This window comes from Phyllobates terribilis, unplaced genomic scaffold, assembly GCF_046119375.1.
Source record: "Phyllobates terribilis strain yellow unplaced genomic scaffold, ASM4611937v1 Scaffold_11__3_contigs__length_659146591, whole genome shotgun sequence".
NCBI classification, from domain to species: Eukaryota; Metazoa; Chordata; class Amphibia; order Anura; family Dendrobatidae; genus Phyllobates; species Phyllobates terribilis.
Window position 1 is genome coordinate 222,191,195 of NW_027362771.1, and position 25,307 is coordinate 222,216,501.

Sequence of the window (25,307 nt, forward strand, 5' to 3'; positions counted from 1 at the left end):
GTCTCTTTAAAAAAGCCGGCCGGCAATTCAGCAGCGGTACCCGACAATTTAGAATAGAAAGAATAGAGAATCACACATAGATTAGATAGATAGAAACATGTCAGTCACATATATATGAAGTACAGTGACAGTGCTGCTTACTGTACTTGTCATTTAGCGTAAAGGATTTATCAAAAAAAATAATAGTGTTTTCATGCACCGTCTCTTTAAAAAAGCCGGCCGGCAATTCAGCAGCGGTACCCGACAATTTATAACAGACAGAATAGAGCTTCACACATAGATTAGATAGATAGAAACATGTCAGTCACATATATATGAAGTACAGTGATAGTGTTGGTTACTGTACTTGTCATTTAGTATTAAAATAAAGGATTTATTATTAAAAAAATTGGCGTGGGGTTCCCCTTAATTTTAGGCTCTAGCGGAGGTTAAGCAGACGGCTGGGGCAGATGTTTGAAGCCTGGGAAGGGGGTAATACCCACGGAGCTTCCCAAGCTACTAATATCAGCCCCCAGCTGAATACATAGCCTTTACTAGCTATTAAAATGGGGGACCCCCCAAAAAAAATGACGTGGGGTCCCCCCTAATTTAATAGCTAGCAAAGGCTAGGCAGACAGCTGAGGGCTGATATTAATAGCCCAGGAAGGGAGCCATGAATATTGGCCCCCTCCCAGGCTAGAAACACCAGCCATCAGCCGCCCCAGAAATGGCGCATTCATAGGATGCGCCAATTCTGGCACTTAGCCTCGCTCTTCCACGCTGCCCTGGTGCGGTGGCAGGGGGTAATAGGGTTGGGGTTGATGTCAGCTTATAATGCCAGCTGACATCAAGCCCAGGTTAGTAATGGAGAGGCGTCTATAAGACACCCCCATTACTAACCCCATAGTCAAAGTTAAAAAAAACACAAACACCCAGAATAAAGTCCTTTAATTGAAATAAAGACACAATCCTTTATTGTTCTAAATTAAACCATACTTACCGTCACGCCCATTCCAGCTGAAGCCAACGATCTCCTGCAATAAAAGAAAAATAATAAAGCAACCTCATCCTTACCTTTCCATGGTTCCCACGACAGCTTCAGCTCTGCTACATCGAGATGACAGGCTGGACCGCAGCAGAACGCTGCCATCCAGCCTCTCATCCCGCAGACACTGAGAAGCGCAGGCTTGCTTGCGCTGCTCAGCGTCTCTCTGTGACGACATCCAGATGAGCCGAGTTCATGTCCAATGAACTCGGCTCACCTCATGCACGTCACTGACAGCGTGGGAAAATTCTCACGCTGAAGCGGTGAGTGCAGGAGAATTCTCCCACGCTGTCAGTGACGTGCATAAGGTGAGCTCATGTCCAATGAACTCAGCTTACCTCCTGCACGTCACTGACAGCGTGGGAGAATTCTCCTGCACTCAGCGCTTCAGCGTGAGAATTCTCCCACGCTGAAGCGCTGAGTGCAGGAGAATTTTCCCACGCTGTCAGTGACGTGCATAAGGTGAGCTCATGTCCAATGAACTCAGCTCACCTCCTGCACGTCACTGACAGCGTGGGAGAATTCTCCTGCACTCAGCGCTTCAGTGTGAATTTCCTGAAATAATTTAAAAAAATTGAAGTGGGGCTTCGCACTATATTTGTGTCCAGCCAGGTACAGCAGGCAGGAACGGGCTGCCCCCAACCACCAGCTGCCTATTTGTACCTGGCCGGACACAACAATATAGGGAAGGCCTTTTTTTCTTAATTATTTCATGAATTTCATGAAATAATTAAAAAAAAAGTACGTGGGGCTTCGCCCTATTTTTGTGTCCAGCCAGGTACAACTAGGCAGCTGGGGGCTGGAATCTGCAGCGCAGGGAGGCCCAAGCTTTCTGGGCCCCCCCCCGCTACAAATTGCAGTCCGCAGCCACCCCGGAAAATGGCGCGTTCATAGAAGCGCCATCTTCTGGCGCTGTACCCAACTCATCCAGGGCCCTGGTGCGGTGGCTCACTGGGTAATAAAGGGGTTAGGGCCAGCTTGGTATTATCAGCTGGCCCCAAGCCCAAAATTCATGGGGTCACGCCAGTATTAGACATGACCGCCATGAATTTCTAGTAAAGTATTTAAAAAAAACACAACACCCAGAATAAAGTCCTTTAATTGAAATAAAGACACAATTCTTTATTGTTCTAAATTAAACCATACTTACCATCACACCCATTCCAGCTGAAGCCAACGATCTCCTGCAATAAAAGAAAAATAATAAACCAACCTCATCCTTACCTTTCCATGGTTCCCACGACAGCTTCAGCTCTGCTACATCGAGATGACTGGCTGGACCGCAGCAGAACGCTGCCATCCAGTCTGTCATCCCGCAGACACTGAGAAGCGCAGGCATGCTTGCGCTCCTCACTGTCTCGCTGTGACGGCATCCAGATGAGCCGAGGTCATGTCCAATGAACTCGGCTCACCTCATGCACGTCACTGACAGCGTGGGAAAATTCTCACGCTGAAGTGCTGAGTGCAGGAGAATTCTCCCACGCTGTCAGTGATGTGCATGAGGTGAGCTCATGTCCAATGAACTCAGCTCACCTCCTGCACGTCACTGACAGCGTGGGAAAATTCTCCTGCAATCAGCGCTTCAGCGTGAGAATTTTCCCACGCTGTCAGTGACGTGCATGAGGTGAGCCGAGTTCATTGGACATGAACTCGGCTCATCTGGATGTCGTCACAGAGAGACGCTGAGCAGCGCAAGCAAGCCTGCGCTTCTCAGTGTCTGTGGGATGACAGGCTGGATGGCAGCGTTCTGCTGCGGTCCAGCCTGTCATCTCGATGTAGCAGAGCTGAAGCTGTCGTGGGAACCATGGAAAGGTAAGGATGAGGTTGCTTTATTATTTTTCTTTTATTGCAGGAGATCGTTGGCTTCAGCTGGAATGGGCGTGATGGTAAGTATGGTTTAATTTAGAACAATAAAGGATTGTGTCTTTATTTCAATTAAAGGACTTTATTCTGGGTGTTTGTGTTTTTTTTAACTTTGACTATGGGGTTAGTAATGGGGGTGTCTTATAGACGCCTCTCCATTACTAACCTGGGCTTGATGTCAGCTGGCATTATAAGCTGACATCAACCCCAACCCTATTACCCCCTGCCACCGCACCAAGGCAGCGTGGAAGAGCGAGGCTAAGTGCCAGAATTGGCGCATCCTATGAATGCGCCATTTCTGGGGCGGCTGACGGCTGGTATTTCTAGCCTGGGAGGGGGCCAATATTCATGGCTCCCTTCCTGGGCTATTAATATCAGCCCCCAGCTGTCTGCCTAGCCTTTGCTAGCTATTAAATTAGGGGGGACCCCACGTCATTTTTTTTGGGGGGTCCCCCATTTTAATAGCTAGTAAAGGCTATGTATTCAGCTGGGGGCTGATATTAGTAGCCTGGGAAGCTCCGTGGGTATTACCCCCTTCCCAGGCTTCAAACATCTGCCCCAGCCGTCTGCTTAACCTCCGCTAGAGCCTAAAATTAAGGGGAACCCCACGCCAATTTTTTTAATAATAAATCCTTTATTTTAATACTAAATGACAAGTACAGTAACCAACACTATCACTGTACTTCATATATATGTGACTGACATGTTTCTATCTATCTAATCTATGTGTGATGCTCTATCTTTCTGTTCTAAATTGTCGGGTACCGCTGCTGAATTGCCGGCCGGCTTTTTTAAAGAGACAGTGCATGAAAACACTATTATTTTTTTAAATAAATCCTTTACACTAAATGACAAGTACAGTAAGCAACACTATCACTGTACTTATTATATATGTGACTGACATGTTTCTATCTATCTAATCTATGTGTGAAGCTCTATTCTTTCTGTTCTAAATTGTCGGGTACAGATGCTGAATTGCCGGCCGGCTTTTTTAAAGAGACGGTGCATGAAAACACTAATATTTTTTTTAATAAATCCTTTACACTAAATGACAAGTGCAGTAACCAACACTGTCACTGTGCTTCTTATATGTGTGACTGACATGTTTCTATCTATCTAATCTATGTGTGATGCTCTATTCCTTCTTGTCTAAATTGTCGGGTACCGGTGTATGCCGCTGCTGAATTTGCCGGCCGGCTTTTTTAAAGAGAGTGTCTTCTGAGCAGTTTGTCAGCTTTTGGACACCTTTGCAGGTGTTTTCTATGTGTTTCTATGTGTTTTTGTTTGCCTGCCATTGGTTTTAACGGTGTTCGACGGTGTTCTAAGGTGTTCGACGAACAGTTCGACGAACAGTTCCTCGAACATCCCGGTGTTCGACGAACCGAACAGAACCCGAACACTACGGGGGTGGCTCAACACTAGTCAGGAGGTAAAAAATACTGCAGAGTTGTGAACTGATCAAGAGACACCTTGAAAATAACACTTATCACAACATTTATTCACTCACTCTCACTATTATGAAGCATACAAGCCATCTCACACTGCTGTGCTTGTTGTGCTAGAACTGATAAACCTTGTGATGAGCTGACTTGTTGACTCCTATATTTTGCCTGTACGTCAACCTCTTGACTTCTGAATGGATAGATAGACTTCATTTCGCATTCTTCATGGCACTCACATGATGCAGTTTGGCAATTTTCTTGGCTGAGAGACAGCTATCGATGAGCTGGATGGTGCTGTTTCTCTTTTCTTGGGAAATTTTCTTAACGACTGCTCCTCAATTTGAGCCAGTGACCTTTCACTTGTGAATCAACCTAATAACACACTGAGCTATTAGGGAATGTGAGAACAGGTTGTATTTTGTAGTTCACAGGAAGAAAAAGATTTTTCTACCACCAGGCGCAAAACAGTAACAATGCAGTGACATGACAAGAATCTGCATAACTAATCATATGCTAAATAGTTGCAAGTTGAATATCTGTATGAGATAGCCAAGATGATTATCTATAAAATGATGGTAGTCTCACATTCGAAGCAGTAATGGATGGTGAGATATGGAGCCTGAAAGTCAAAAGTTCAAAACATTGTTACCCTTTTGCTCGTCAGTGTATGTTTTCCCTGATATACAAAATTATTTTAAAGTAGAACATGAATTGGTGCAATTATGCAGACAGTATCTGATTCATGCTGGCGGGTAGAATGGATCAATTGACAGATTCCCTTTAAATGTATTCACGAGAAGGCACTTAGCAGCTAAAAAGCAATGCAATTATGTGTCACATCAAAGGAAAATAAAGTATATTACAGTATGTGTTAACACATAAATATATTTTTTGTAAAATATTACAGATTTCTTAGCCTTCCTCCAAAGAATCAATACCAGGCAATTGTCCTTAGTTATTGATATTTACTCTTTGCGTCTCCTTACCTATCTATTCTGGCAGGTAGTAATATGTTCTTCACAAAGGATTAGCTGTCAGATTACAGCAGACTATAGCCTGGAATTTTATTAAATATAGGGAATATAATATTCCCTGCTGCTATATATTTACATTAGGAGCATGCTGACTAAAATCATTGCAATAAACCTCATAAGTGAAGGCGCATTTTAATTAAAAAGTATGATAGGATGTTGAAATAAGCAACAGATGTCTATGTGGCAGATTTACTATTACAATTAAGTCAGGATTTTTATAATGGAAATTGATAGAATGCTGTTTGTTCTTAAAGTCAGATGTGATAAAGCCCATTGACGAATGGAATAACCCAAGAAACTATTTGTCACCTGATTCACTGCTAAATCTGATTGATGGACCTGATAAGTACGCTAGTATTTGTTAAACTGCTCTTCATATTTTCCTTGTAAAATATGAATCCATACAAAATACTTCAAATTAAAAAGGAAAGACAAGAAAAAATCTTTTTCAAATAAATTAGAAAACCTGAAATAATTACAGAGAGGAAAGAGCTGAACAAATTTACAGTTAAGAGTGCTTTGCTAATGCAGCAGTTATTAGGTATTGTAATCCCAGCATTTAAAGTCAATGCATTCACTGTGGAAATATGCAAATCTAATTACTTCTGAACAGAGAGCCACACATGCCGTGGATTGACGACAGTAATCATTTTATATTGTGGTTGTTTAATAAGTTACATTCACACCTTTCAAAATATCATGTATTAAAATCAATACAATTGGGAAGTGATGGAATTTCTTTTTAACGTATTACATACATGTCTCTGCAATGCAAATTGGTTATGGGGTTTACATCTGCTCTGTTATTATATTTAGGCAAAAATGTAAGAATTAAAGGTGTGAGCTCTGGTATTCTGCTTGAGTATCTGGCCGTATTCACTATTGGTAGATTTTGAGATTTATTAGGCTTTCTTTGATCAAATATTTTTCTGAAGATATCTTAAAATTAATGTAAATTTGCTCACTTATAAATCCCCTGTCCCAATTCTGTCAATGAGGTATAAATACTGTACTCTACCTAAAGAATAATCAAGCTATGATGTGGTGTACTTGTGACAAAACATGTTTGTAAAAGCAGTCCAATATCCAAAAACCCAAATAAGGCCTCTTCTATACAGTCTATATACAACTCTTGAGATTTTTTTACCTGGTACAAAAACGTTGGAGGAAAACTAATATGGGAACTGATATAGACGTTTGTCAAAAAATCAGGAAAAGATAGTACTGACCGCAGGGCATTTTTCTAAAGTCCTTTATTCCAGGTCACTCACCGCTCACATGACCTGGAATAAAGGACTTTTTGACCGATGCCCTGTGGTGAGTGCTCTCTTTTCCTGATTTTTGACAAATGTCTATATTAGTGCTATTGTGGAAGCACCACCAAACAGAGGTGCAGCATGGCTATTACTCTGTAAAAGAACCACAAGTATTGCTTGGTGAATATTGGGACTGGTGCCGTAGAAGCTTCATCTCTATATTTATTTTAATATGGGAACTGATCATATAATATTTTATGATTTTTTGGGATCGTTGCCAATCATCTGATGCACCAGTTATGGTGTCAGAATGGTTTTAAAACCTAATCAGAAAACTTTGGCATCAATTGTATACAGCTGAGGCTTAAAAAAAAATGAACTGTACAAAACTAATAAATGGAAACTCAGCTTAATTAATGGGTTGAATGATTTGTATTAATTAATTAAGGTCATATATTTTTTTGTTATATGGAGTCAGTCATGGTTGCAAATGAATTCCATTAAAATCAATGAATTGTCTGGTCCACAACTATTTAAACTTTTTTTCTCCATATGTCACAGTTTATTGGTAATTCTATTGAAGAATGATAATCAGCTCATAGTATAAAAGTTGTAATCATAGCTAACAGCGGAGAACAATATTGACATTGCTGCTATCACTGGGGTGGTACATGAATAGTATTACTAAGTTTAATACTGTTGCAATTATTTTTCAAAGCAATAGATATAACAAATACAAAATCCATACATAGCTAACTAGCAAAACCCTTCTTAAACATTGTCCTGTCTTAGACACAATTACTGAGATCGAAAATTGAGGTCATGTTCTTTTTTTTTATTTGTCAATCACCTATAGTCACAGATGCTGAAGCTACTTAGTGCCCGCTACTACATTCTTGCATATGAGATCTTTTAATTTATTAACTATTGTCACATTGGTTTCCATAACAACTTGAGTTGTCAGTTGTAAAGGCAATGTCCACTAGTGTTGAGCCACCCCCGTAGTGTTCGAGTTCGGTTCGGTTCGTCGAACACCCGTGTGTTCGCCGAACTGTTCGTCGAACTGTTCGTCGAACACCTTCGAACACCGTTAAAACCAATGGCAGGCAAACAAAAACACATAGAAACACATAGAAAACACCTTCAAATGTGTCCAAAAGCTGACAAACTGCTCAGAAGACACAACTAACACATGGAAAAGTGACAAGTACATATAGTCATGCGAAAAGAAAAGAGGTGGAGGAGTAAAAGGAGGGGGAGACACAGATATAGGCATGTCATGCCCTTCTAAAATCCAAAAAGTGAGAAGCCGACACGGCCAGTCCGTTCCTGCCTGTGCCACCTCTGTGTCGCCGGGTTTGTGCCAGAGCCACGGTGGACCCTGACGGCCAGCCCCCCTATCCCAATACTGGTGCCTGTCCGCCGGTGGGTCGAGGCCCCCCACGGTGGGGGGGGGGAGTAACATCTGCAGAAGAAAGACCATCTTCCAGCCAAACTAAGATGTCGACTTCTTTTCGTGGACAATGTGATACGATCCCATTCTTACGGACACGCCCATCGCTACAAATTCTAGATGAGGCACAAAAACAGCAGGTGCTTCAACGGATATCAAGTGCTCCTTCAAGTGGGCTCTCCATCACCTCAATTTCAACATCACAAATACTCCAGTCCTCAGAGGTGTCACCCCAATCGCACTAGCTTCCTCACAGCTCCCAAGTCTCCAGCTTCCCGTCTGAGTATGGGGTAACACAGATGGCTGAGTCTGCCCAGCTGTTTACTCATACTATAGCCTGGGAAACGGAGGTCTGCTCCAGAGCTTCTGTTAATCCAGATGAGGAAATGATCTGATCCGATCCCCAGAATCTTTATAAGTTGGATCCAGGACCAGATGAAGAAGGTTCTGAGCATAATGTAGACCCTTGTTCCCAAACTGTAACTCCTGTTGGTGGAGACAATGATGAAGACGATGATGAGACTCAAATACCTGATTGGAGCGACAACTTGACTTTTCGGTCAGGGCAGGAAGAGGTTGGCTCTGAGGGCGACGGGTGTGATAACACACAGGGTGATGATGACGAGGTTGGAGATCCCACATACTGTCAACCCACAGTCAGACAGTCGATGAGGTCAGCAGAGGAGGTGGAGGTGGATAATTGTTAATTTTATAAGAGTTCATGACGCCACCTGTGGTATCTGGTGACAAGCACCAGCGCTGCAGCAGTCCACTGAGGCCGGTGATAAGGCAGCTCGATGGTATAGCTCCCCACAGGTGGAGCTAGGTCTTAGGGCAGCGTATGCAGGGGGAATGCAGGACAGGCGAGACCCAGCTGGGTCAGAGCAAGAACGGGAACGGACACGGTAGTCACTTCAGTACCTTTTACTGGTGGAAATTCAGGCACATCACGGAGCACTGTAGGGTGAAGGGTGCATATCAGGATCCTCCCCAATGAGCGGGTGTAGGGCCTCCTGTTTCTTGCCTCTGCGTAGTAAGTTCCTGACCTGCCTGGAGCTAGGCCTAACTTTGTCTCTGTCCTGCGCTGGCTGACCTTGTGGTAGGGCCTTCTCTTGGAGTTCACGCTCCCAGTATGCGGGGCCTAAGCGTCTCCTGGCTCTGTTACATATCAGCACCTTAGCCATCCTGGGACTTGTAGTTCTCCAGGGATTCCGGTTATGCCTTACTGGGTCATAGAGATACCGGTAAGCTCGGATCCTGTGTCCGGTAAATGCTTCGGGGTGAGCTGGTTAAGCTCCTCTGCCCCTTATGTACTAACTCGCCACTCGCCTTCGGCCTACTCGGGCCCTCACTAGGCTATACACACTAACGGCAGCTTGCCGCGCTTCACTGATCTTACGGCACCGGCACACCTTAAGCTCTATCTGGGCTCCCTGAATCTAGCAATCAGGAGCCTCGTGCTCCACTGCTGAACTATTAACTGGGTTCTCTAGACTAGACTGAGCTCCACTGCAGACTGACCTCTCTTAGGCTTCTCTACTGCAGGAACTCTTCAGAGGAACTGAACTGCCTAGCGCCACCTTCCCTATTTATATCCCTAACGGGCTCCCTCTGCTGGTCTGAGGTGGAAGGTGGAGATGTGTGAATGTTTATGGGGGCCTCTTGTGGAGGATTCCATCAATGCACTCTTGTAGGATCTGTGATACCAAGCGCAGCGGGGCATCACAGATGCTATTGACGACGAGGTTAGGTTGCGCCTTCCTGAACAGAGACGGAGTACTGGAAGCACGTCAACAACTGCATCCTCAACCACAACTCTGCCTCTGACCACAAGTCGTAGTGGCTCTTCAGGTCACATGGGCTCTAAGCCTTGCATAGCCTGGGCATTTATCCAGATCGATAAGGATGACCCAACTCGTGTTATCTGTAATATTTGTCAGCAAAAGCTAAGTAGAGGCCAAAAAATACATAGTTTGAGTACTTCATGCATGTACCGTCACATGGATATGAAGCATAAGTTGCAGTGGGAAGCTCACTGTGCTACAATGCGGCCTAGCCGGCTGGGCCAACCACCGTCTGCCCCATCTTGTGCATCCGCAGCCTCTTCATCCTCTGTGACTGGGGGGACAGCAGTCACACATGTTTTTGGACGCAGACCTGCCACCTCTTTACCCGCAACAGCCAGTGTGATTGGCAGGTCGTCAGTTCATTGGGAAGTGGAAACACCTGCTAGTGTTGAGCGCTCTCTGAAATCGAGAGCACCACCTTTGGATCAAGGCAACCTAACATGTCCACCTGCATCTTCCTCACAGACCGGCAGTTGCCGGGGACACCCTACTCAACACCGTCTAAGCACAACAGCCAGCCCTCGGTCCCTCAGATGTGGAAAAGTAAAAGGACCATTTCCTCCTAGCCATGAGAAAGCTAAGAGGTTGAATTTCACCATCTGCAAGCTGTTGGCTACAGAAATGCTGCCTTTCCACCTGGAGGACACAGAGGATTTTCAAGACCTTATGTCCGTCACAGTGCCCCAGTACCAGATGCCCAGTCGGCACTACTTCTCAAAGAAAGGTGTGCCTGCGCTCCACTAGCATGTCGCACACAACATCACCGCTTCTTTGAGAAACTCTGTGTGTGACAGGGTGCACTTCACCACAGACACTTGGACGAGAAGGCATGGACAGGGGCGTTACATGTCGCTGACTGGGCACTGGGTAACTATGGTGACAGCAGGACAAGGGGCTGCTGTCCAAGTCTTACCGTCCCCACGAGTTGTGTGTTAATCCTCTTTATCTCGAACTTCCTCCACTGCTTCTGCCTCCTCAACCTCCTCTCGGTCCTCCACCTGCACCCAAAGCCTGTCTGGTAATGCCACCTGCTTTCTAACTGCGCAGAAGGAATCCTGCACACCTCCTTACTATGCTGGCAGCAGGGCTCAACGCATCAGTGTTTACTTTGAAATGTCTGGGAAATGTGAGTCACACAGCTGAGGAGTTTTGGTCAGCTCTGGAGACCCAGTTTCATGAAAGGTTGTCTCCACTGGACCTGCAACCAGGGAAGGCCATGTGCGACAATGCTGCAAACCTGGGTGCGGCACTTCGCCGGGGCAATGTCACACACGTGCCTTGTATGGCTCACGTGTTGAACCTGGTTGTCCAGCAATTTTTAGCCCACTATCCCGGACTAGATGGCCTTCTGCAGAGTGCACGGTCGCTATGTGCTCACTTCCGCCGTTCGCATCCCGCAGTTCAACGACTTACATCTCTACAGAAGTCGTTGGGCCTGCCAGTTCACCGGCTGAAATGCGATGTGCCGACACGGTGGAATTCAACTCTGCACATGTTGCAGCGACTGTGGCAGCACCGACAAGCCCTGGTGCAATACGTTCTGATGTATAGCCTGGGCCAACGAGATCCAGAGGTGGGGCAAATCACGCTGGAGGAGTGGTCTCAGATCCGGGACCTATGCACCCTTCTGCACAGTCTTGAAATGGCGACGAAGATGTTTAGTGCTGATGATGCCATTATCAGCATGACTATTACGGTGATTTACATGCTGGAGCACATGTTAAACAGAATTCGGAGTCAGGTGGTGGGACAAGAGGAGGTGGAGGAAGTAGAGGAGGAGTCGTATGCGGAAGGGATAACATCTCCAAGGTCCAGACGGTTGGCAGCACCAAGGCGGCAGGCATGGGAGGGTAGGGGAGAGGGATAAACCAGGGCGCATGGTAGCAGCCAAACTGTTGAGGAAGGTGCAGGAGCCGAGGAAGAAGTGGAGGACGAACTGGCAATGGGCATGGAAGACTCATCAGATGAGGGAGACCTTGATCACATTTCTGTTGTGCGAGGTTGGAGGGAGAGGGCAGAGGAAGGAAGCATGATTCTTACCTCGCTACCAACACAACAAGGACTTGGTCCTTCTGGATGCGCAAGACACATGAGTGCCTTCTTGCTGCACTACCTGCAACATGACCCCCGGATTGTCAGAATTCGAAGTAATCCCGACTACTGGGTTACCACACTCTTAGATCCCCGGTACAAAAGTATATTTGCCGAAATAATTCCTGCCATAAAAAGCTATTGACGAATGCAGGAGTATCTGTTGCAGAATCTTACATGTGCTTTTCCACAAAACACCAGTGGTGCACGTAGTGAATCTCACAGTTCTAACTCGCCAACGGTGGGACTGTCGAGTCTTCATCACTCAAACAGTAACAGTAACACAGTATCTGCTGGTAACAGCAATTTTGTGGAATCGTTTCACCACTTTTTTAGACCATCCTTTGCAAGGCCACAGGAGACAAGAAGTCTGACACATAGTCAATGCCTAGAGAGGATGGTACAGGAGAATCTCCAAGTGAACATCGAAGCCATGACTGTGTCACTGGACCCTTGCTCATTTTGGTATTCCAATCTTGAAAAATCGCCGGAGCTCGCCACTCACGCCTTGGAGATCTTGTCATGCCATGCAGCCAGCGTTCTCTCTGAACGTGTGTTCAGCGCTGCTGGTGGTGTGCTGACAGATAAGTGCACGCGGCTGTCCACTGAGAATGTAGACAGACTCACGTTCATAAAGATGATCAAATCATGGATTCGCAAGGACATTTCTACCCCTGTGTCATCCTTGGGAGACTAAAAGCTTGGGGATTTGGTAAAATCACCTCACCAACCGTTTTAAGCAACAGTGGGGCAATTGATGCCACTTAACCCTAGAACGCATGACCATAAAAATCTACACTTTCACATACCTGGGGCCCTTTAGGCCCGTGTGCAAATAACATGGAATAACTCAAACTCAAATGACAAACAACTATATACATGAAGAATACCTAGAGTTTCAAAATTCTAACTAAAGCAATCTTGCAGAAAATAGAAAACAATTAACTGGGCGGGCCTGCAAGGCCACAGGTATGCGTTCTAGGGTTAAGTGGTGTCTGTGCCACAATTTTGGGAGTCCCCTTGCTGTGTCTTACGTGACGCTGGCATCGTCAATTCCAGGTGGGTTGGGTCGCACCCCCCCCTTTTAACTGTAAGAAACTACATACACTATGGCTTGGGGTAACACAGATGGTTGAGTCTGAAGAGCTGTTTACTCAGAGGTCTGCTCCAAATCTTCAGTGTCTGCTAGTCAGCGTAGAATTTTTAACTGCATCTAGCCTAGGCAATACTTTGGGCGTAGTAGCCCAGCTGCGAAGCAAGCTGCACCGCCTGTGTATCTAATAAGAATTTTTAAATTAATCTAGCCTAGGCAGACTGTGGGGACCCCCAACCAAACCCAGATGCTCAGCCCCCCTACCGCCCCCCTTTCATGGACAACCCAATAATGTAACTCTTACAACTGGATGGGTGAGGATCGGTCACAGCGTTATTAACTCTTTATACTCATTACATTAGAAAGGCATTTTATTTCTAAAATAATTCAGCTTGTTGCAGCATGCCCTGGGTCCCCACTCCGGCAAGTTGGCCAACAAGTGTAACTCTCCAACATGTCCTTTCTATTTCCAGGCCACGGAGGATCCAGCGTACTCGTATGCAGGACTCTGACCCCCACCCATCACTCTTAACGCTTGTTCCACTCCGTCCTGGAGTCCTGACAGGAATATGTCCAGTCCAATATCTATTAAGTGAACTCCGTCGGGCCGTATGAGGCCTGCTTTATCTCCTTCCAGTTGTCGGTGTCGTATCACTACACCGCCTCTGTCTCTTCTAAATTTTGCCATCCGAATATTTATTACCCGCCTTGTCCATTCGATGGCCGTGATGTCTCGCGCACCTTGCCATACCGCTATCGGCACAATCTCTGACCATACTATAGCTAATTTTGTGAAAAATTCTCTGAAGCGCTCAGTGTCTAGTTTCATTATTGCCATTAGTTATGCGCTCTTGTGATGACCTAGGTTGTTTCCCCCGGCCTGTATAACTAAGATGACCGGACCTCTTGCCTCTCTCCCTACCTTGATTACCTCCATTAGTACCTGTGGCCATAGCAGGCCTCTAATACCTCTCCAGTTGAAATATGTGTTATGAAACTCTAATTTCCTCCCGCCTGGGCGGACTTTCGCCCTTTTTTGTGCCCAATATATATACGAGTGGCCTATCACTCACACTGTTGGCTTAGCATCACCTGTAAAAGAAACAAACCACGTTAGGATAACAAGTCCGGTCTTATGTATCTCGCCAAACACGTGGATCGCCATCTCCCTATCCTCTGAACTTCCGTTTCTGACAGTCCTGCTCTTGCTGCTTCCGTGGCCGCACCTATGCGGAATGAGTGTGTCCCGTAATCTTTGGGGTGGTTCCCTGCTGATGTTATGCATTTATTAAATATAGCTTGGAACATGTATCTTGATAATGGCGTTCCATCAATGTGTGATACGAAGAAATTACTTTGTGATCTGATGGTTAGATATGTTTTTACTATTGTTACCCGACTCAGTGTACCGTTTGTGGGTTGTAGAAGTACCCAAGTACCCCTGCCCGCTGGAACCGTTTTCGATTGGTGTATGCGTACACGTATTGCATTATTGGCTATGACTACTTCCTGGTGTAATAAGCGTCCACTGGTGGTAATTTTGGATTGAGGGACTAATTAGCTTATACATAGCGCCCCGAAGAAGGCGATCACAAATGCAGTAGACATTAGTGTTGCTTCAAATTGTGAGTGTCATGTTAATGGTGTTAGGGATAAGATGTGAGAAATCAGTTTTAGTGACACGGGACGGGACGTCTACATTCCTGACTTGGCTGACCCCTTTTCCACCCTTTTATGGATTGTCTGATGATGAATCTTTGTCACATCTCCCCAATTCAGTAGTTGGAAGTGAAATGCTACTCCGGTCAGACACCGCTGCGCTGACGCCCCTGATATGCCCCTCATCATTAGCTGGTGGAGAAATTCTATGGTGACTTGTGATCTGGCTTGTTCACATTGGTCAACCCGTCTGCCTGCTACTAGTCGTGTCCACTCTTCCCATGCCTTACCGTATGCTTGCCACGTTGACGGGGCAACTGACGCTCTGATTAATGGCATCAACTATTCGCCACTAGATCCCATAGGGAGGGTGGGCAACTGTTGCCCGATGGGTGGGCGTTGTGGAAGAGCTCTGTGAAAATCTGCCAATTGAATTGTTATAAAGCGTTAGCAGCAGCTTTATACCCCTCAGCATAGTGGCTAGCGCGGACCCATACATTGTGTTTTAGGCACAGGAATACTAGCCTGGGTAGTAGGCCTAGCACTGGGAGAGACGATGATGCCATCTTATTAATGCAGTGCGCTAGGCTGGTGTTTTGTGTTATGAAGCGTATATTTTTGTTAGCCAGGCGCGCGCCCCATATTTCTATTGCTACCACTATTGGGAAAAATTATTTTCAGGGCTAGATGCAGCTAAAAATTATTATTAATTTCAAAGCTGGTGGAGCTTGGTATAGATGGCCTAATACAATGAGTCCCACACACTGCTAGAAGCCCAAATATTTTTTCAGAGGTAGATGCAGATAAAAATTATTTTTAATTTGCAACCTGATGGAGGTCAGTATAGATGGACTAATAGAGAAAGTCCCACACACTGCTAGAAGGCCAAATATTTTTTCAGAGCTAGATGCAGATAAAAATTATATTCAATTTGCAACCTAATAGAGGTCTGTATAGATGGATTAATAGAACAAGTCCCACACACAGCTAGAAGCCCAATATTTTTTCAGAGGTAGATGCAGAAAAAAATATATTCAGTTTGCAACCTGATGGAGGTCAGTATAGATGGATTAATAGAACAAGTCCCACACACAGCTAGAAGCCCAATATTTTTTCAGAGGTAGATGCAGAAAAAAATATATTCAGTTTGCAACCTGATGGAGGTCAGTATAGATGGACTAATACAACAAGTCCCACACACAGCTAGAAGCCCAATATTTTTTCAGAGGTAGATGCAGAAAAAAATATATTCAGTTTGCAACCTGATGGAGGTCTGTATAGATGGATTAATAGAACAAGTCCCACACACAGCTAGAAGCCCAAATATTTTTTCAGAGGTAGATGCAGATAAAAATTATTTTTAATTTGCAACCTGATGGAGGTCAGTATAGATGGACTAATAGAGAAAGTCCCACACTCTGCTAGAAGGCCAAATATTTTTTCAGAGCTATATGCAGATAAAAATTATATTCAATTTGCAACCTGATGGAGGTCAGTATAGATGGACTAATAGAACAAGTCCCACACACAGCTAGAAGCCCAAATATTTTTTCAGAGGTACTGTAGATGCAGATAAAAATTATTTTTAATTTGCAACCTGATGGAGGTCAGTATAGATGGACTAATACAACAAGTCCCACACACAGCTAGAAGCCCAATATTTTTTCAGAGGTAGATGCAGAAAAAAATATATTCAGTTTGCAACCTGATGGAGGTCTGTATAGATGGATTAATAGAACAAGTCCCACACACAGCTAGAAGCCCAATATTTTTTCAGAGGTAGATGCAGAAAAAAATATATTCAGTTTGCAACCTGATGGAGGTCAGTATAGATGGACTAATACAACAAGTCCCACACACAGCTAGAAGCCCAATATTTTTTCAGAGCTAGATGCAGAAAAAAATTATATTCAATTTGCAACCTGATGGAGGTCAGTATAGATGGACTAATAGAATGATGCTATGCCCAAAAGATTTTACTTCACTAGGTGCAGTAAAAAAATTGGTATTCTATACACAGGTGGTATATCTTGCAACACAGATAGGCTACTCCTGTGACTAACACACTCTGCAATAGGCCAAAAAGGATTAGCTTTGCTAGATTCAGCCAAATGCTGTGAAAAAAACTTGCACAGCACTGGCACAGACCTGCCTGGCAAAAACTGATAGGAACTGATGTAACCTAGTCCTGAAAAGGACTCCAATTACAATTAGTCTTTACTCCCACAACCTATCTATTTAAGAGCACAGACCTGCCTGATAAAAGTCATAGGAAATGCTGTAACCTAGTCCTTAAAAGGACTGCAATCACAACTATTCCCTACTCCCAAGCTATCTGTAGATTTGTGCGAAAATTGGCTTGAAATTAACAAGGTATAGTGCACACAGCAACAGCGGTGCCGTCTAACACGCAGCTGCAGCAGTGAGAAAATGGTGGCGACGGGGAAAATGGCTTGGTCTTATAGGGCAAGGACATGTGACATACACTGCCAATGACACATGCCCTTGCTTGGGTGAAAAAAAGCACTTCGCTCCGTGTGTGCGATGCTGATAGGCTGACAGATTGCACCTCCCCACTGTAAATGCGGGAAAGAGAAAAAAAAATGGAGATCTTCATTGTTCCTGCAGAGATCCATCCCCTGCCCCTCCCCCCACCCCGCTGTACACTCAAACTGCGTATTAACATTAATTTTCATCATTACTGAGAAAAAATCCAGTTATGATTTTGGTGCACGAACAGTTATCGAACATAACCTCGAACAGCCGAATTTTTCTCAAATTGTTCGTGTTCGCCGAACGGCTCGAACACCGCCCAAAACAGCTCGAGTTTGAGATTGGCGAACAGTTCGAGTAGAACAACGCTCATCTCTAATGTCCACATGTGTACCTATCTGAATTCACTGGCTTGCTCAATAGCGAAGCCTTACCAATACACCTAGAATAAAAGCTTGGTAGTAAAATGATTGTTTATCTATTTACTTCTATCTATCTATCCATCTCTTCCTATTTATCTATCTACATACCACATGAACTTTTCCACGTTTTTTTCACGTTACTCCCAGAAACTTAAATGTATTTTATTGGGATTTTATGTGATATACCAACACAAAGTAGCAAATATTTGTGAAGTGTAAATGAAATGATACATGGTTTTCTAAATATTTTAAAAGGACCACCTTTCGCTGCAATTACTGCTGTAATTCTTTTGGGTCATGTGACTGTCCCTACCAGCTTTGCACATCTAGAGGCTGAAATTTTAACACATTCCTATTTGTGAACTAGCTCAGTGATACTGGATGGAGAGCATCTGTGAACAGCAATATTCAAGTCTTGCCACAGATTCTCAAAAGGGAATTAGGACTAGACTTTTACTGGGCCATGCAAATACAGGAATATGCTTTGATCTAAACCATTTCATTGTAGCTCTGGCAGTATGTGTGGGGTCATAGTCCTACCAGACGGTGAACCTACATCCCAATCTCGCATTTTGGTTTTTCTGCAGGATTACCCTGTATTTAGCTCTATCCATTTTCCCATCAACTCTGACTAGCTTCCCTGTCTCTGCTGAAGAACAGCATCACTACAGCATGATGCTGCCACCACCATGTTTGACGGTGGGTATAATATTTTCAGGGTAATGTGCAGTGTTTGTTTTCAGCCACACACACAGCATTTTGCTTTTAGCCCAAAAAGTTCTACTTTGGTCTCATCTGACTAGAACACCTTCTTCCACATTTTAGCTGTGTCCCCTACATGACTTTTTGCAAACTGAAAATGGGACATCTAATGGCTTGCTTTCCAAAATTGCTTTCTTCTTGCTATTCTTCCATAAAGGCCAGATTTGTGGAGTATACAAATTTTGTCCTGTTTACGAATTCTCACACCTGAACTCTGGATTTCTGCAGCTCCTCCAGAGTTACCATGGGCCTCTTGGCTGCGTCTCTAATTAGTACTTTCCTTGAGATGTCAGTTTAGGTGAACGGCCACATCTTGGTAGGTTTGCAGTTGTGCCACACTCCTTGCATTTTTGGATGATGGATAGAACAGTGCTTCTTGAGATGTTCAGAGCTCGGGCAATTTTTATAGCCTATCTCTGCTTTACTCTCCTCCACATCTTTATCGCTGACCTGTCTGACCCATCTGGTGTGTTCCTTGGATATCCTGATGCTGTTTTATCTGTAATGCTCTCAAACAAACCTCTGAAGCCTTCACAGAACAGCTGTATTTTTATTAAGAATAAATTACACACAGTTGGACTCAATTTACCAATTATGTGACTTCTGGAGGCAAGTGGTAACTCGGGATTTTATGTAGAAGTATTAGACTAGAGGGGCTGAATACAAATGCACGTCACAATTGTCAGATTTATAGTTATAATTAGAAAACCATGTATCATGTCCTTTAGACTTCACAAATACTTGCAAATTTGTGCTGGGATTTCCCCCAAAAATCCCAATAAAGTACATTTAAGTTTGTGGCTATAAGATGAAAAATGTTGAAACGTTCATGGGGTATTAATACTTTTTCAAGGCACTCTATCTATCTTTCTATCTATCTATCTCTCTATCTATCTCTATTTATCTACATCTATCTATCTCTATACATCTTTTATCTATAAAATATACAGTATATGTATCTATACTACTTTTATATGCTGCAGGGAATAAAATTAATGAATTCTTATGTTTGCATGCACAAAATTACCCCTAAAAAGAATTGTTGTTATGAATATATTCAGTCCACTTTGATCTTGCCAGTTTCCTGCTTCGAGCAAATTGAAGCCCAATTTATAGATTGCTATCTAATGTACTAATGATGTAGCCCATGGTCTTTAATGTGGAATAGGGAGACTGAATAAATGTTACATGATCATCTGATAAACTAAACAGATGTTCCCATCTATGCTTCCAGTATAACTGAACATCAATGTATTACTAATTAGATAGAATAAAAGCTCTTTGTCATTGCTATACTTTCTCACAGTTCAGTGTCAAGGCTGTCTAGCTTTGGTTACTAAATGTCATTTGATCTGTTGCCTATTTGAGACTTGTTTTAGATGTGCCTATGATTCTTTTGCAGAGAGATGGGTGTCAGATGAATGTGTGGAGCTGGCTGTACATAGAGTGCTATATTTATAAGAAAAAGCAAATAAAAATGTACAGCAACTATGTATCAACTAACATAGCTGAAATGGGAACATTTATAGACATAACATGCACTTGCATTTCAATTCATAGGGGTACATTCACCAATGTACAAAATGGCTTAAATACATTAAAAAATATGCTTCTTAGCCCCCAAAAGCAGACAGGGTGTCACACTGAAATGTGGCAGTTTTAACAATTCTCCCCATTTTATCTCTGAAAAAAAGACGATGCTATGTGGAAGATAGTAATTAGTATACTAAAAAACATTATCAGTGCTGTCATTAGAGTACCAACAGCTGTATATGGGCCAACAGCATAAATGGATGGCAATGGGAGATTATAATGTGATGCTAATTAAACATCTGGTCGGACATTGTACTATACAACCAAATGCAAAATTTTACTGTGTATATATAGTATAGAATTTGATGTCACATATTACACATTTTATATATTAGTTTAAGTATGCCACTACAGTGAGATATGACATCACATTCTAGAAGCTATATAACTAGGTAATAATATAAGTATACATTATAGTGAACTACAAATGTTTCTAATTTACTGTCCAGTATGTTGATTAAACTCTTTCAGTGATTAAAAAATACATCATTTAAATTTATATTTTGTAATTATATTTCCCTATCTACCACTTTATTTTTCCTCTTCTACTTAAAGGGTGTATACCAAGTTTAGACATTCAGGGTCTGTCTGCTGGGTTTCCTCATTGATCCAAATCCTGAAAATGGGACTCTGCAGTTCCCCACCTTAATGGAGCGAAGATCAAGAATTTGCACCTCCACTCAATTCATTCTCTATGAGACTGCCATAGATAGCTCAATATAGCACTCAGAATGGAGCAAAGATGTGCATGAATGACCTCTGCTCTATTCAGACAGGGCTCTGGAGAGAACTTTTTGAGATTGATAGAGGTACCACTGGTCAGACTCCAGCAAACAGTAAATAAATTGTTGCCATACACTTCCCAAAATGGTATGCCCAAAGCAACCAATGAAATGAAGTCGGCAAGGCTTGATGAGAGATTTCAGCTATTAGGCCTGCAGAATGGGAAATGCTGTCCTGGGCCAATGCAAGCTATCAATGACAACTAGGACTGTCAGTGTTAGTGCAGACATTTCAAAGTAGTTTTCCAGCAAATACTAGTATACAGGCTGCCAGACTAGTTGGCCAAGTTACTGTGCTGTACTGCTGGAGTTTAATAAGGGTATAATTATGTCAAGCTATATTTGCTATTAGAGATGAGCGAATATATTTACTTGAATTGAATTTTGCATAAACTTTACAAAAATCTGAATTTTCCAAAATGTGGATTCTTTGCAATTCATTTCCATTTCACTGAACAGTGTGCACATAAGTTCATGGCACACTTTGTGATGTTATGATGTTATGACCTTTTGCATGCATGCACAGAACTCTCTGAGCTTCTCATGCTAGACCGGAACTTCTAATCAGATTGCATTCGGAAGTCCCGGCCTATCGTAAGAGGCCTAAAGAATTCAACGCAAGCGGTGGTGATCTGAAGATGTGACAAGAAACGGATGGGGGTTGTGAGGAGCAGAGTAGCTGGAGAGGTGAGCTGTGACATAAGTTTAAGGATTTTTTATTTTTACATCTTACAATTATTATGCTCTGTGGTCTGGAGAATCCAGAGCTAATTAAGGGAAATTAAATTCATGAATCACCAGTCAAATTTCCCAGGAAAATCCGAGCGAACAGACTAGTTTGAATTTGCTGTAATGTGCATATGTATATAATCTAATATAATAAATCGTGCTATAAATGGTTTCTTACATTTATTTGCTTTTGCATTAACCTCCTTCACTGTGATTTCACCTAACACCGCATTCCAAATTATTATGCAAAATTGGATTTAAGAATCATAAAAATGTAATTTGTTGTTTTTTCAAAAAAACTCATGAATGGTATTGTATCTCAGGGCACTTTGAATCACAGAAATATATCTCAAACACCTGTGATTGCCACATGAGCCCTATTAAAGGAAAACTACTTAAGAGGAACGTTCCACATTATTAAGCAGGCCACAGGTTTCAAGTGATATGAGAAAGAAAAATGATCTCTCTGGTACCAAAAAGCATCAAATAGTGCACTGCTTTGGACAAGGTATGAAAATATTAGATATTCCACGAAAACTTAGGCATGATCATCTCACTGTTAATAGATTTGTGGCTGATACAGAGCACAGATGGGCTCATGCAGTATAAGCCATAATGAGGAAGGTTTCTTCCAGACAAATTCATCAGATTAAGACAGCAGCTGCTAAAATACCATTACAAAACAACAAACATGTATTTGAAGCTGCTGGTGCCTCTGGAGTCCCACAAACCTCAAGGTGTAGTATCGTCCAATGGTTTCTGCAACAGTGCTTACAAGCAGAAACAGTTGCAGTGGGACCAGACATACATGAACACTAACTTTAAAACAGTCCTGTTTACTTATGAGTGTTGTGCAACCCTGGATGGTCCAGATGGAGGGAGTAGTGGATGGTTGATGGATGGCCACTGTTAGAACCCTCCTGTTTGTTTTTTCCATCTTGTGTTTTGTGGTCACGTGACCACCTGCCTTTATATTCCAGCTCCGCCCTCCTGGCTGAGCTGGACTTCAGTGTTGTTGACTGTTTTTCCAGCCAGGTGCTTCGGTGCCTATCTCTGTCTGTTCGCTTGGTCCTTCTGGGACCTTTAGTACCTTTTTGTCTGTTTGTCTTTTTGTGTTCTGCAACAACTTCTCTGTTTAGGAGGTGTCCCATTTTTTGTTCCAGTCCTTAGTTGTTTTAGAGACCCCTCCCCTTATGCTATAGGTGTTCGTTCAGACTAGCCGAGGACTAAGGCGGGTATGTTCGCTAGGAACAGGCAGTCCGCTACATCGTAGGGATTCATCTGAGTCTTACTGTAGGGACAGCTTTCCCCTATCTTTCCTTAGTACATGTTGCAGATCATAACAGTAAGTCCAGCCCAAAAAACTAAAAGGAAAGAAATTCGGGGATAAGTATGGTTTCCGTCCAGGATTTGGCTCAATGCTTGCAGGGATTGTCTCTGAAGGTGGCCGAGCTCCAGCAACACGTGAGTAGCTGTTCTGGAGCGCATTTTGTTGAACCCAAGGTAGGACTGCCTGATGTTTTTTAGGGTAAACAGCAAGTTTCTTTTCCCTTTAAAAATGCTTGTTTGTTATATTTTCGTTTGAGACCAAGGTCCTCTGGGAATGAATCACAGCGCATTGGTTTTATGATGTCACTTTTGCGCAAAGAACCACAGGGGTGGGCCTTTTCTCTCCAAACTAATGATCCATGCTTAAGGTCTGTAGAAGAATTTTTTTCAGCTATGGGTCTATTATATGACGAAGCTGATCGAATCTCATCTGCTGAGGCAGAACTCAGGCGTTTGAATCAGGGGTCAGGTGATGTTGAAAATTATTGCACACACTTTAGAAGATGGGCTTCAGAAGTCAAATGGAATGATCCTGTTCTGAAATGTCTATTTCTTGCTGGTCTGAGTGAAAGGGTTAAAGATTTGCTAATTGCATTCCCCGCACCTGAGACTCTGCAGGATGCCATGCAATTAGCTGTTCATGTGGACAGGAGGCTGAGATTTAGACAGAAAGAGGTAAAGACTCCTGTAATGCCAGGTCCTAGTCCCCAGAAAACCTGCTCTGATGGTGGAGAACCGATGGAGGTTGGGGCGAAGTCGCTCTCCTCTCAGGAAAGAGACCGGAGATTCACCGAGGAATTGTGTCTTTATTGTGGTAAAGCTGACCATTTGATTAAGAATTGTGAGCTTTAAGTAAGAAAAAAAAGTCAGGTACACCCGTATAGCTTGTTTATGCTCTGCAGGAGTATTTCTTTCACGGAGTACTACTTTGCAGGAAAATTTGATTGAATTTCAGGTATTTGTGGATTGTGGTTCAACACTTAATGTGATTGATAAAGGGATTTTGGAAAAACCTAAATTGAGATCCAAACCTTTGTCATCACCTATTTCTGTGATTGCAATTGATAACACTCCCTTGCAATGTATTGCTCACAAGGTTGCTGCATTTCCCCTCACTATCAATGGAGTTCACCAAGAAATTTTGGACTTGGTTGTATTAGATAATTTACCCTCTCCGGTCGTTCTAGGTTTTCCTTGGTTAAAACGACACAATCCTTCACTAGAGATGAGCGGTGTTCGACTCGGACTGTTCGCCAATCTCAAATTCAAGCTGTTTTGGGCGGTGTTCGAGCCGTTCGGCGAACCCGAACGATTTGAAAAAAATTCGGCTGTTCGAGGTTATGTTCGATAACTGTTCGTGCACCAAAATCATAACTGGATTTTTTCTCAGTAATGCTGAAAATTAATGCTAATACGCAGTTTGAGTGTACAGCGGGGCGGGGGGAGGGGCAGGGGATGGATCTCTGCAGAAATAATGAAGATCTCCATTTTTTTCTCTCTTTCCCGCATTTACAGTGGGGAGGTGCAATCTGTCAGCCTATCAGCAGCGCACACACGGAGCGAAGTGCTTTTTTTCACACAAGCAAGGGCATGTGTCATTGGCAGTGTATGTCACATGTCCTTGCCCTATAAGACCCAGCCATTTTCCCCGTCGCCACCATTTTCTCACTGCTGCAGCTGCGTGTTAGACGACACCGCTGTTGCTGTGTGCGCTATACTTTGTTAATTTCAAGCCAATTTTCGCACAAATCTACAGATAGCTTGGGAGTAGGGAATAGTTGTGATTGCAGTCCTTTTAAGGACTAGGTTACATCATTTCCTACGAATTTTATCAGGCAGGTCTGTGCTTTTAAATAGATAGGTTGGGAGTAAAGACTAATTGTAATTGCAGTCCTTTTCAGGACTAAGTTACATCAGTTCCTATCACTTTTTGCCAGGCAGGTCTGTACCAGTGCTGTGCAAGTTTTTTTTCACAGCATTTGGCTAAATCTAGCAAAGCAAATCCTTTTTGGCCTATTGCAGTGTGTGTTAGTCAGTAGAGTAGCCTATCTGTGTTGCAAGCTACACCACCTGTGTATAGAATACAATTTTTTTTACTGCACCTAGTGAAGTAAAACCTTTTGGGCATAGCATCATTCTATTGGTCCATCTATACTAACCTCCACCAGGTTGCAAATTCAATCGAATTTTTTTCTGCATCTAGCTCTGAAAAAATATTTCGGCTTGTAGCAGTGTGTGGGACTTGTTCTATTAGTCCAACTATACTAACCTCCACCAGGTTGCAAATTCAATCTAATTTTTTTCTGCATCTAGCTCTGAAAAAATATTTCGGCTTGTAGCAGTGTGTGGGACTTGTTCTATTAGTCCATCTATACTAACCTCCACCAGGTTGCAAATTCAATCTAATTTTTTTCTGCATCTAGCTCTGAAAAAAT